General features: G+C 42.5%; 1 long non-coding RNA gene across 1 annotated transcript; it reads right to left on the minus strand.

The window, feature by feature from the left end:
- Nucleotides 1-287: 287 nt before the first annotated feature.
- Nucleotides 288-12,286, minus strand: LOC106735558 (uncharacterized). Its single transcript, XR_001370859.2, has 3 exons — nucleotides 11,984-12,286; nucleotides 7,495-7,543; nucleotides 288-826 (listed from the first exon to the last, which is right to left on the minus strand). It is a non-coding gene; the product is annotated as an uncharacterized LOC106735558 (long non-coding RNA).
- Nucleotides 12,287-12,328: the final 42 nt, after the last annotated feature.

The following is a 12,328-nucleotide window of genomic DNA, read 5'->3' on the forward strand; positions in this document are numbered from 1 at the left end:
TACCTGGGTATGCTCTGGGGATTATTAAAAGTGGACCCTTCTCATTCTTAAAGGCACCCTGGTTTGGATAATAATGAAAAGGTTGGGAACCAGCAGTTAGCGTAATGGTTATGTCGCTGGACTCCCACGTAGTTGACCACGGTTCACGTCCTGGACCTGGTGGCTTAAAACTCATGCCGGGCACATGTGCGTGCCTGCCCAAGATCCCGAGAAGAGAATGGAGGAGAAGGGATTGCGGCGTGACCATCACCCCTGGGAGGTGATTTCTCGCTTTCTGTCTCTATGTCTCCCTCTGTCTGTCTGGCGATCGCACGCGCCCTATAGCAAAAAAATCCTCTCCAAAAAAAAGGTTAACCTAGCCAGCTAATGACTTCTTTGCAAACCAATAAACTTTATTTTTAAAAATTACTTTCAGTGGTTTTCTTTAATTCATCCTTTGTGTTTTTCAAAAACATGTGGACCTCCCCAGCACATAGGTCAAGGACTCTACGTTAGTTATCTATTGCTACATAACAAATTATTCCAAGATTTTAAACAATAGGTATTTATCATTTCACACAGTTACTATGGGTCAGGAATTTGAAAGTAGCTGAGCTGAGCAGTTCCGGCTCGGGGTCTCTCATGAGGTTGCAGTCCAGATGTTGATTAGGGTTATCATTTCCTGGAATAGAGCTGGAGAGTGTGCTTCTAAGGTATCGTGCTGATGAGGAAGATGAGTCAGTTCTGGTTGTTGACAGGGAGCTTCATCTCTTTAGCATGTGGGCTCTCCTTGGGCTGCTTGAGTGTTTTCTCAAGAAGGCAGTTGGCTTCTCTCAGAGCAAGTTATCTAAAAAAGGGGAAGGCAGAAGTCACAATGTCTTTTCTGACCTAGTCTTAGAAATTACATTAAGTCATTCTATAATATCTAATGGGTTGCATGGTACATGTGGGAAAGGGCTGTGGAAGGGACCACAGAAGAATTTGAGAATATGTTTATATCCATTTATATGTATATATATATATAAGATAAATACATTTAAATAATAATAAACCTTGGGTGAGTATAAATAAACATCATTACTTAAGTATAATCAGAGATTTTCACCCTTATATTTCAGTTACCAATGATTGCTTAATTGCTGATTTTCCTTTTCTGACTAAAGCAGAAAAGAATTCCCTACTCTTTTTGAAATGTCGCTTTGAAAAGAAAGCCTATAGGTTGAGACCATTTGTTACATTATTCATTCACTTATTTGACAGCATATAATTTGCTAATTGCTGTGCTAGATCCTGAGGACATAGTCTTTGCTTTAAAATTGCTGAGTGTTTAGGGTAGAAAAAAATATTGAAAAAGAGGATAGCTCTGTGGCATAATAATAATCTGCTGCTCTAGAGAAGCCAGGTCTCAGATGGGGATTGCTGTTCAGATCCCCAGCTCAGTCAGCCCGAAACATACCGGGCATGCTGGGTGCCCGAGCTCAGGATCCAACAGCTTGGAGGAAGGGTATTGCGGTGTGACCACATCCTCTGGGAGGTGCTCCTCTCTTTCTCTCTCCTTGTCTCTCTCTCACACTGTGACATGAACATACATGAGCCTTATCATGAAGATAGAAATGAAAAAGAACAAAAGATGGGAAAGAAAGACACACACACACACACACACACACACACACACACAAAGCAGAGAGGCACCAACTTCAGCCTGGCTGGGGAGAAGCCAAAAAACTCTTCCAAGTATTAGGATGAAACATTTCAATATAACGTTAGGTTCTTGTTTGTTTTAATTGCTAGAGGGCGTGTGCACTCACCAGAGAGACAGAGTCATAGGAAAAGAGGAATAAATCTTCCCCCTAATAGAATAAGGTCACACGACAATCCTTTCTCCCCATTTCTCCATCCTGTTGGGATTTGGGGCATACAGACACATGTGCCCAGTGTGTTTTTCAAGTCACTGGGGTGGGATTTGAACTGCTATGTGAGATCCAGCTCCCCTAGCCAGTAGGCTACTGGGCCAGTCCTGAGTAAAGTCTTAATGAATAAGAATTAGGCAGGCAGATAAAAGGTGACATGGGAGGGACATTCAAGATGGAAGGAATATTGTAACCATGGAGAACATAGGAGAGAAAAAGGTGCACTGGGAATGATTAGAAGGCTAGTTTGCAGAGTAGATGTGCAAAGGGGCAGGGGAATCAACCTGGTACATAATGGAATAGACTATGAAAGGCCTCAAGAACCTCAGTTTAACCTAAACTTTAACTTGTGAGCAATGAGGAAACTGTTGAAAAATTTGCAGCAGGAACAAAACACAAGTTTGAGGCCAGCAGGCCCAGTGCTGGACTCCCATGTAGTCAATCACAAGTTGAGTCCCAGACCCCAGTGTCTTGAAACTCATACTGGGTGCATGTGTGTGCATGCCAAGATCCCAAGAGGAGAATGGAGGAGAAGGGATTGTGGCATGGCCAGCCCCCCATGGGGTGATTTTTTTACTTTCTATCTTTCTGTCTCTCCAGTAAGTACATGCACCCTATAGCAAAAAGTCTCTCAAAAAACAACAACAACAACAAAAAAAATTGAAGTTTTAGGAAAATTCTAGTGGGGCTGGTCCTGTAGTGAAGCACAGTGAATCGGGAGCAAGATTCCACATGGCTATCCATGGTTGGATTCCTAGCTTAACCAACCCCGGAAGTTTAAAAAACATGCTGAGCACATGCATGCCCAAAATTCTGATGGGAGGAGGAAATGGAAGAAAAGGATCATGGTATGGTCATGCCAGTTGAGGGAGTTCTCTCTCTCTTCTCTCTCTTTCAACTGCAAATGCCCTCTGGCAGTAAAATTTAAAAAGAAAAGAAAATTAAGTGATAGACGTTTGGATGATGGTTGGAGAGGCTGAATACTGATTGGAAGACTATTACAGTCATAGAGATGAGAACCAGCGAGCAGAAAATACAAGGGGCTCTGGCTCTGGATTTCATGACAAATTGGCAGGGCAATATTTAGGTCCCCTCCTGTGTTGACTGTTAGGTTTTGCCTTAGGCTGGAAGTCTATATTTAGGAATACTCTGTTTTTAAATGTTTTTCTTTTTAAAGAGGTTTTTGCTATAGGGAGCATGCCCTCACCAGAAAGACAGAGAGAGACAAAGGAACAGAAAGTGAAAAACCCCCCCCCCCCCCCCAGGAGAGATGGCCACACAACAATCCCTTCTCCCCCATTCTCCTCTCGGGATCTTGGGCACGCATGCACACACACCTGGCGTGAATTTGAGCTACTGGGTCTGGGACTTGAACCACAGTTGACTACATGGGAGTCCAGTGACATAGCCATTATGCCAACTGCTGGTCCCCATTTATGAATACTCTTGTATAGGTGCCATTAGCTGAGTTCCAGCACTGGTCATAAAATGGTCAGCACATTTTGTGCCTGAAAAGTAACGTTCACAGTCAAATTCAGAGACAGAAAGTAGAATAGTGTTTACTAGGGAAGAAGGAAAAAGTGGTACAGAGTTTCGATCTGGAATGATAAAGGTGTTCTGAAGATGGATAGTGGTGATGGTTGCACAACCATATGAATGCACTTAATGCTACTGAACTGTACATTCGAAAGAGATTAATTTATATCATGCTATCACACACACAAAATATTGAGAGCTTCTGGAGCAAGCCAACCTAATAGCTTGTCCTACCCTGGATTATTTCAATAGTGTGAGCTGACAAATTTAATACTGTTAACACAAGTTTGATGTGGCTTTTCTTTTATTTGAACCATGAAGCACTCTAATAAAATTATTTAAAAAAAATAACTTTCAGGACACCTGTAGGCCCCAGAGAGAGAGAGACAAGGAGAGAAGGGAGAGGGAGAAGGCACACCCTATGGGGAAGGGTCACACCACAATCCTTTCTCCTCCATCTCTCCCACTTTTTGAAATTTTGGGTACATGCATGCACATATGTCTGATGTGTTTTTTCAAACCAGCAGGTCTAGAACTTGAATCATGCCATAGGCTATGCGAGATCTAACCACTTTAACCACCATGCCACAGACTGGTCACTCTGTTTATATAAAAACATTGAGGTTTGCAGGTGGTGGGGTGGTGAAGGCACTGGACTCTCAGATGAACAACCACAATTTGAGTCCTGGACCTGGTGGCTTGAAAACCATGCTGGGTGTGTGTGTGTGTGTGTGTGGGGGGGGGGGTGTTCAAAATCCCGAGAGGCAAATGGAAGATAAGAGATTGCGGCATAGCTCCTGGGTGCTGATTTCTCACTTTCTCTCTCTCTCTCTCTCTCTCTCTCTCTGGTGAGTGCATGTATCCTATGACAAAAACAAAACAAAACTAAAAAAAAAATACTATATAAAAACATAACCATTCATATGTTTATAGACAAAGAAACTGAGGTTCAGGGTGGTTGACAGCTTGACCGAGTCACGTAACAAACATGCAACAAAACTGGGATTCCAATCCGAGGTCTTTTTAAAAATTTTGTGCTGTCTCCTCACAGATAAAACAAACCTCATCCAACATATACAAGGGATCTCTAAATATGAGGACTGTTCTCCAATCAGGATTTTTTGTTTTTCAATCTAAACAGTTACTTACTGACTTTTATTTCTGTTTGGATTTTCCCTATAGTTAATGTCAAGGTTTCTGCAAAAATACATCATCACAAATTATTTGTAAAGGGATCACATGCTTTTATTGTCAATACTTAAGTTTTAAATAAAAATAAGTTTCAAATTTAAATAAAAATATTTAAGTTTTAAATAAAATAACTTTTAAAAAAAAGTTACCTGTTATATTCATAACAAATTTTGCTTTAAACTTTTAACTCAGTTTGTAAACTTCACCATATTTGATCTTTATGGAATTTTTGCAACAGGGTTTGGCTAAAAGAACTCAAACCAGAATTTTATATTGCTTTTAAACAGAATTTTATGAAATGTAGTTGACTTCAAAGCCGTCATCTTGAGAGATTATAGATAGTGATGTTTGGATTATTCATTTATTAAAACATAGTAAGAACTTATTCTATATCAGGGAATCAAAAAATTTTTGAAATTCCTTTTACATATTTCCTGTAAAGCCAGTTAATGAGCTATGCAGGAAGCATATTACTTCATAGTCTTTTAATATGTCGACCCTCAACCACAATTAAACAATTTGATCATACTTTCCATGCAATAGAATTGGCTTCTAGAAAATTTAGCCTAAAATTAAAATGCAACTCCAATCTCAAAGGTTGATGAATCATCAAGTTGAAGAATTATCAAATTGAAAATATGCCAAAGATTCCTTTACTTACAGGGCATAACTATTTTGGTGTTATCCCTTGGCAATATCTAATTACCCTGTTTTAAATACCACCTTTCTTTCTGCACTTGTTATAAACTTTCTCTGCATTGCTTTTCTTCAGAGTACTTATAACTACCTAGTAGCTATTTGTGTCTCACTGAAATGAAGAGACTTAAGAAGGCCATGAAAAAATGAAATTGAGGGACCAGCAGTTACCGTAATGGCTATGTTGCTGGGCTCCCACATAGTCAACCGCGGTTTGCGTCCCGGACCCAGTGGCTTAAAACTCATGCCAGGTGCGTGTGCGTGCGTGCCCAAGATCCCCAGAGGAGAATGGAGGAGATGGGATTGCGGCGTGGCCATCCCCCCTGGGGGCGTGATTTCTCACTTTCTGTCTCTCTGTCTTTCTCTGTCTGTCTGGCGAGTGCACGCACCCTAGAGCAAAAACATCTCCAAAAAGAAAAAATAAAAAAGAAAAGAAAAAATGAAATTGAGGTATATGTTTATTTTGGTGCAAAATTTTCAAAGTCCATGCATAGCTTTTGTTGTTGTTGATGTCTTATAACATGCACTTTCTCTGAACCTTTCAAATCCCTTCATAAAATGTGGGTCCCAACATAGCAAAGACTTCATACATCTTGTTTGTTGCTGTGTTCCCAATATTGGAATAATGCCCAACATATACCACAGTAAGTTAACCAAATTAGATAAGTATACTTGCATTGAATTATGTAATTGTGCAACTGAGGCAAAAGCTTTTGTGTCAAGTCATGTAAACCTTCATTTCATTTATTCAAAACCGGCTTACTCACCCTTCCGTGTAGCAGTCATAGCAATGCCTTTCCCTCATCTATCAGGCTTGTCCATTTTTGCTTAAACTCCTTCAATGGGACTTTTCTGGGACACGGTTGTGGAAACAGCCACAAGCTCAGTGCCTGCGCATAGGTGGTTCCCTCTACTTAGAATGCGCTTCCCCTGGGACCAGCAGTTAGTGTAATGGCTATGTCGCTGGACTCCCATGTAGTCGACCCGGTTCGCGTCCCGGACCCAGTGGCTTAAAACTCACGCCGGGCACGTGTGCGTGCGTGCCCAAAATCCTGAGAGGAGAATGGAGGAGAAGGGATTGTGGCGTGACCATCCGCCCTGGGGGGGTGATTTCTCACTTTCTGTCTCTCTGTCTGTCTGTCTGGCGAGCGCACGCACCCTATAGCAAAAACCTCTCAAAAAAAAAAGGAAAATAAAGAATGTGTTTCCCACTTCCAATACCCGAGGGACTTGCTCCCTGCCTTTGCCATTGTTCTTGCGCCCTATCTAAAATGAATTTCTTCCCTTCATCACCTTTGACTCCCTTCCCTTTTAAGAATCTCCTTCAGGCACATCCAGGTGTACGGCTATGCGTTTCTATCCTTACTGTCTGTTTCCCACTACCGTCGTGCAAGCTCATGAGGTCAGGGAATGTTCATGGCCATAACTTTAAAAACTAGAGCAGCGCCTGCCCTTGAATTCATTCATTGAATGCACTAATCGACTTCCTGCTGGGCCACACTTTTTGCTGTAAGGTGATGTTCTGAGTGATGTGGTCAAAACCCAGAGGGCAGTCCAGTGTCGTGACCAGTGAAAGGCAGGTCAATTCTAGCAGGATAGAATCTGTCTAACAGATCCAAGATGGGGACTACGAAAATGAGGATTAAAGGACAGCCAGGTAATCCACCATATTGTGTAAGACAGGGTATTTGGGAGTCATGCAAACTCCAGTGGACTTAAGAGCCAAGGAAATATACCAAGCAAGGTCTTCCAGGTGTCACACAATTGCTACATGAGGAAACCCTTTCTTTGTAAAATCTACTCCAAGAATCAAAGAGGCAAAATCTTCGGCAGAAATGGACTCTAAACATATTGGCTGCAGTCACACTGTGACTTTGTGTAATTTTTTTTTTTTTTTAGAGAATTTTGCTATAGGACATGTCAGCTCACAGGAGAGACAGAGAGACAAAAAGTGAGAAATCACCCCCAGGGGGATGGTCACACTGCACTCTCTTCTCCATTCCCTTGTCAGGATTTTGGCATGAACAGTGTGAGTTTCAAGCCATAGGGTCCAGGACTTGAATCACAGTTGGCCATGTGGGAATCCAGCGCTTTAACTACTATACCACCTGCTAGCCCCCATAGTGCAAAGAGAAAGTTGGCAGTACTGGCCTTTGAGAGTATAGTATTAATATGTGTTTACCTTCTCTAATGATCCGTGAGCTCCTGGGAGAAGAGACTGCTTGGTTCATCTGTCATTTCCAGTGCAAAGTTTACATTTTTGGAAAACATTTGAAAGAAAAAGTGAAAAAACAGAATAAATAAATTGGATCATCACTATCTTCTTGCCTATTCCCAAGGGTATGGAGAAAAACACAGTCAGAATGTCCCCTTCAAAACTTATTGATATAAATCTTGTTACATGTTAAATGGCCAAGGGGTAAGACTAACTCTACCCATTCTCAACCCCAGCACTGATCCTTCTAATAGCAAATTCATACACCCACAAGTTCGCACTTCTCACACAGAATAGCAACCAACAAAAACCGGAACTTTAAATCACTGCTCTTAGAGACTTAAAATGAGCTGTTAGGCCATTCATATGGCTCCTTAATTCCTGCTAGAGCAAGAGCCCTCAATTTGCTCTAATTTAGAGAGTGACATCTTCTTAATCAAAAAACTTCCAACTAGGAAACCAGCAGTTAGCATAATGGCTATGTCGCTGGACTCCCACGTAGTCTACCGCGGTTTGTGTCCCGGACCCGGTGGCTTAATACTCACGCCGGGCGCGTGTGCGTGCGTGCCCAAGATCCCGAGAGGAGAATGGAGGAGAAGGGATTGCGGCGTGACCACCCCCCCTGGGGGGTGACTTCTCGCTTTCTGTCTCTATGTCTCTCTCTGTCTGGCGAGCGCACATGCCCTATAGTGAAAACCTCTCCAAAAAAAAAAAAAAAAAAAAAAAAAAACTTCCAACTGGGAAAAAAACCTTTGTCAAGCTTTCCCTTGACAAACCCTTAAGTACTTAAAAAATAAATGAATTTGGGACCAGCAGTTGGCCTAATGGCTATGTTGCTGGACTCCCATGTAATTGACTGCGGTTTGAGTTCCGGACCTGGTGGCTTAAACTCACGCCGGGCGCGTGTGCGTGCGTGCCCAAGATCCCAAGAGGAGAATAGAGGAGAAGAGATTGTGGCGTGGCCATCCCCCCTGGGGGGGGATTTCTTGCTTTCTGTCTCTCTCTGTCTTTCTGGCGAGTGCATGCGCCCTATAGCAAAAACCTCTCCAAAATGAAATAAATAAATTTATAAAAAGAACACTAATAACTGTTCTCAAAAGTTCTGGCCATTACCCAATCAGGTAAGTTTAATTAATGTATTTGTTTTAAAGCACACATTTGCTTCAACTTTGGATGAAATATGTGACCTTGTTGATTCTCAGGGACAATACTGAGTGCTTCACTTTGGGGTTACCCTTTCTCAGAAGCTCCCTGGGCTACAGCAGCAACCTCAGATAATCATCACTGTGGGCTTTCCCTGACGTTGCCGTTCATTTCTTTAGTTTGTCCTGTACTGTGACTACTGCAAAACAGGAAGTACATAGATGCGGCGTAAGGCCGACTTTATTTGATTGAGGTCTACAAATGGAAAAGAAAAGTACACAGCAACCTCCACCACGTGGATATTATCTGGGTCTCTGCACAAGAACAGATATGATAATATGGCTCTGTGAATTTTCTTTCTGGGGGATCACAGAGCAGGAGAGGTGGTTTCCCTCCAAGACCACACTGAAGAGCCCCATATGCCTACCCCATTTTCCTTTTTTTTTTTTTTTTTTCTCATTTCCTCTTAAGCAAATGACTTTTCAGGCAATAGAGTGGTTTTGAATTCCGTTCAGTAACATCCACTGAAAGTTACTTTGTGCAAGAGAAACTGCGTGTGACAGAAACTGGGTTTCTCTAGTGTGTGTAAAGGCTGCTCCATGAATCGAAGAGGCAAAATCTTCAGCAGATTTGGTCTCCCCGAGTTTCATAGCCTTAGACTAGTGGGGTGGTCTAAGCACCCCTCTCCGAGTACTTCCTTATATTTACTCCAACTTTCATCGAGCAACTACACCCAGTCCTAATTTCTCTAAACCGATTCCGGATTGCTCATTCTTTCCTTCCTTCTCCAAGTTACTCTACAACCAGTGTCAGATAGTTTCCTGTCAGTGGATTCCTGAATCAGCATTTCTAAAATCTACTTTATTTTTACTTTTTTGAACTTTCTCTGACTCAACATTAATCTGTCCCTCTCAGATATCGCTCCTCTCTCTACAACTAACTGGTTGTTTCTTGGGCTGCAGAAGACAGATAAATAGAAAGACTTAAATGGGCAGGGGGGCATTTTAATATCAGTTCTTAAATCATGAAGTAGAACTTGAGAATCATGATAGACTGTAAATTGTTATGGGCTTCTCCAGAAAGGGGCTGATGTGAACTTGTTCCCTTACAGTGTTAGGCATGCGCTCCAGGGGAACATTTCTCAGGTCCCAGGTAAGGGTTAGGCATTGAGTTGGAAAAATCCTGAACAAGCACAAAAGGCTCCACTTCTCCAGTGAGTGTGGTGAGGAGGAGGCAGGGGAAGCTGGGGTGGCTGGCCTGGTGGCCTTCAATGGTGGTGGAATTTTAGGTCCTTTCTGACATGTGTGATTGGCGCGCCATCTAGTGACTGAAGTTCACAGAATGAAACAAGCAGAGGTCGGGAAGACAGATGCAGCTCATATTAGGGTTGGCTTCCCTTCTAGTCAGCTTCGGGTTGCTAAAGTGGCTGAATTGCAACTTTAATAGCGCAGATGTAATGAATGTGCATCATTGGGAGGTTGATGGAAAGCATGAGATAGTCAAAAAAAAAAGGTACTTTAAGGACCTATTGAGAAAGGCAAAGGGTACAGTTACACAATTATTCCAGATGGAGGACTCTAAAAGAATAAGTGCTCTTATCGAGCCAGTACATGAGACTCTTCTATGAACATGGGAAACACAAAATGGAACTGAAGGAAGAAAAAAAAGAGATGGTGCGAATAGGGAATGAAAGCAGGAGGCAAGGTAACAGCATGCTTTGTAGACAATTCTAAACCCAGGTTCAAATTTCAGAGCTACCACTTGCTATTGGGCTGTCAAAAAGTTGTGACACGTTTTTGCATAGGAAAACGTAGAAAAAACACGTCGTGACTTTGACAACCCAATATTTGTGTGATAGTAATTTATTTGAATTAAGCGAGCCTCAATTTGTCCATCTATAAAACGGGGATCATCTACTTATTTCCAAGGGTTGCTGTGAGTGTTAAATGAAAGAATATATGAAAGTGCCAAGCCCAGAGCTCCCCAGTAAAACACTCAGTAAATGGCAGTTATTGATAGAGAAAGAGCAAAGAAGACAGAAGGGAGGAAATGGTGAGAAAGAAAGCAGCATCTAGGATGGTCTGGCTTAGTACAAGGTATTTGATCAAGGTAACAGGTGAATCCCATGAAAGGAGAAATTGCCTCAATCTGTCCGAAGCCCACAATTGGACGTGCATCACTAGTACCTGAAAGGGCACCACAGGAAGGCATTTCTTCTTGCACCCCTCAGACTTCAAGCGATGGATTGAGAGCTCTACTCAGCCCCTATATAGGACTTCTCAGTTATGTACTTAGAACTTAGGTGGAAGAAAGGCAAACATGGCAAGGGGAAGATGAGGTTGATCAAGGGGTACCAAGTAGGGGTGAGGTTTTATCCAATGAGAGATGCCAACGGTGTGGCCTAGCTTGCAAAGAAGCTTCAGAGAACCCTGGCCGTCGTTGTCGATGGTAGCTAATGCTGACTTGACGAGTTAGTATGCCTTTGGAGAGGCTAGAAGAAATACCTAGGTAGCATGAAGCACCTTCCTTCTCCTCTAAAAGCTGAATCCTCATGGCAGATCAAGGAGGTAGATGCCCAAAGCTGCCTCAAGTCTCTGTTTTGGAATCTGATACGACTACTTCTAAAGATTGCCTAAAGTCCTCCAGACATCGGAAGTCTCTGGGGAGCCAAATGTCATGCTACACGCTACACACACACACACACACACACACACACACACACACACACACACACACACGGATTCTTGTTTGCAAGGAAGCCCTTAGTCTGCCTTCTCTAGCCAGAGCACTGAAGCTGGAGATCGTAATGCCCATTCCCTGATGTAACAGCCAAGTGCAATCTCAGGGGAATAGCAGTAATTGCCTGCATTTCTAACCTTTCCCCAGCTTTCTTCCATGCTCAGGAGAAACTCAGATCAAGAACACAGTAATATGATCCCCAATTAGCATAAAATAAAAACAACCCAGTCATGTTTTCCATGGGCTTTTCCAACCTCAGACTAAAAGCATGAAGCAGGGAGAAAGAGATAAAAATATACGTGTGGAACTATAAATATGAATATGCCATCTGTGTATGCACAGCCAAGTACTCTGACCCAAATGGATATCTAAGAAAACCAAACTGCCTGACACCGAAATCTGAGAATTTTCCCCTTCCAAAGTGGAGTGTGAGAACAGACAGGAAGGGACGTACTCTGATTACTTGGTGTGGAAGGGGTTAAGTCCTCAGTCATCCTTTTCTGAAGTGATTTATGAGGATGTGTAGAGTTTCAAAACTTTCCCCCACCCCAAGAACAGCCCTCTCCCTCCTCACCGGGTCCACTCTCAGCATGCTGAAATGGGAAGGAGGCGGTGTTTTGCTGATCTGTTAAATTCTTAGTGAAGTTTCCTTGATTTCCAGTGGCCGCTGTTGTTTGAGTTTGGTTTGGAGCAAAACTGAGGTAGCCCTGACATTTCTGGGGCTGAATCCAGGCAAAAGGAAGGAGGAAAAGAGGGAGAAGAAAAAGAGGAGAGAAAAGGTGGGGAGAAATAAAGGGAGGAGAGGAGCGTAGGAAAAGGGGGAAAAAAACTCACATTCCTGTGTTTTCCCTCAGCCTGGAAAACATATTAATCCCAGTGCTTTTACGCCCGGAAACAAAGGGACAAAGCCAGACTGTGG

The sequence above is a fragment of the Tupaia chinensis genome, unplaced genomic scaffold (genome assembly GCF_000334495.1).
Source record: "Tupaia chinensis unplaced genomic scaffold, TupChi_1.0 Scaffold000437_1, whole genome shotgun sequence".
Taxonomy (NCBI): domain Eukaryota; kingdom Metazoa; phylum Chordata; class Mammalia; order Scandentia; family Tupaiidae; genus Tupaia; species Tupaia belangeri.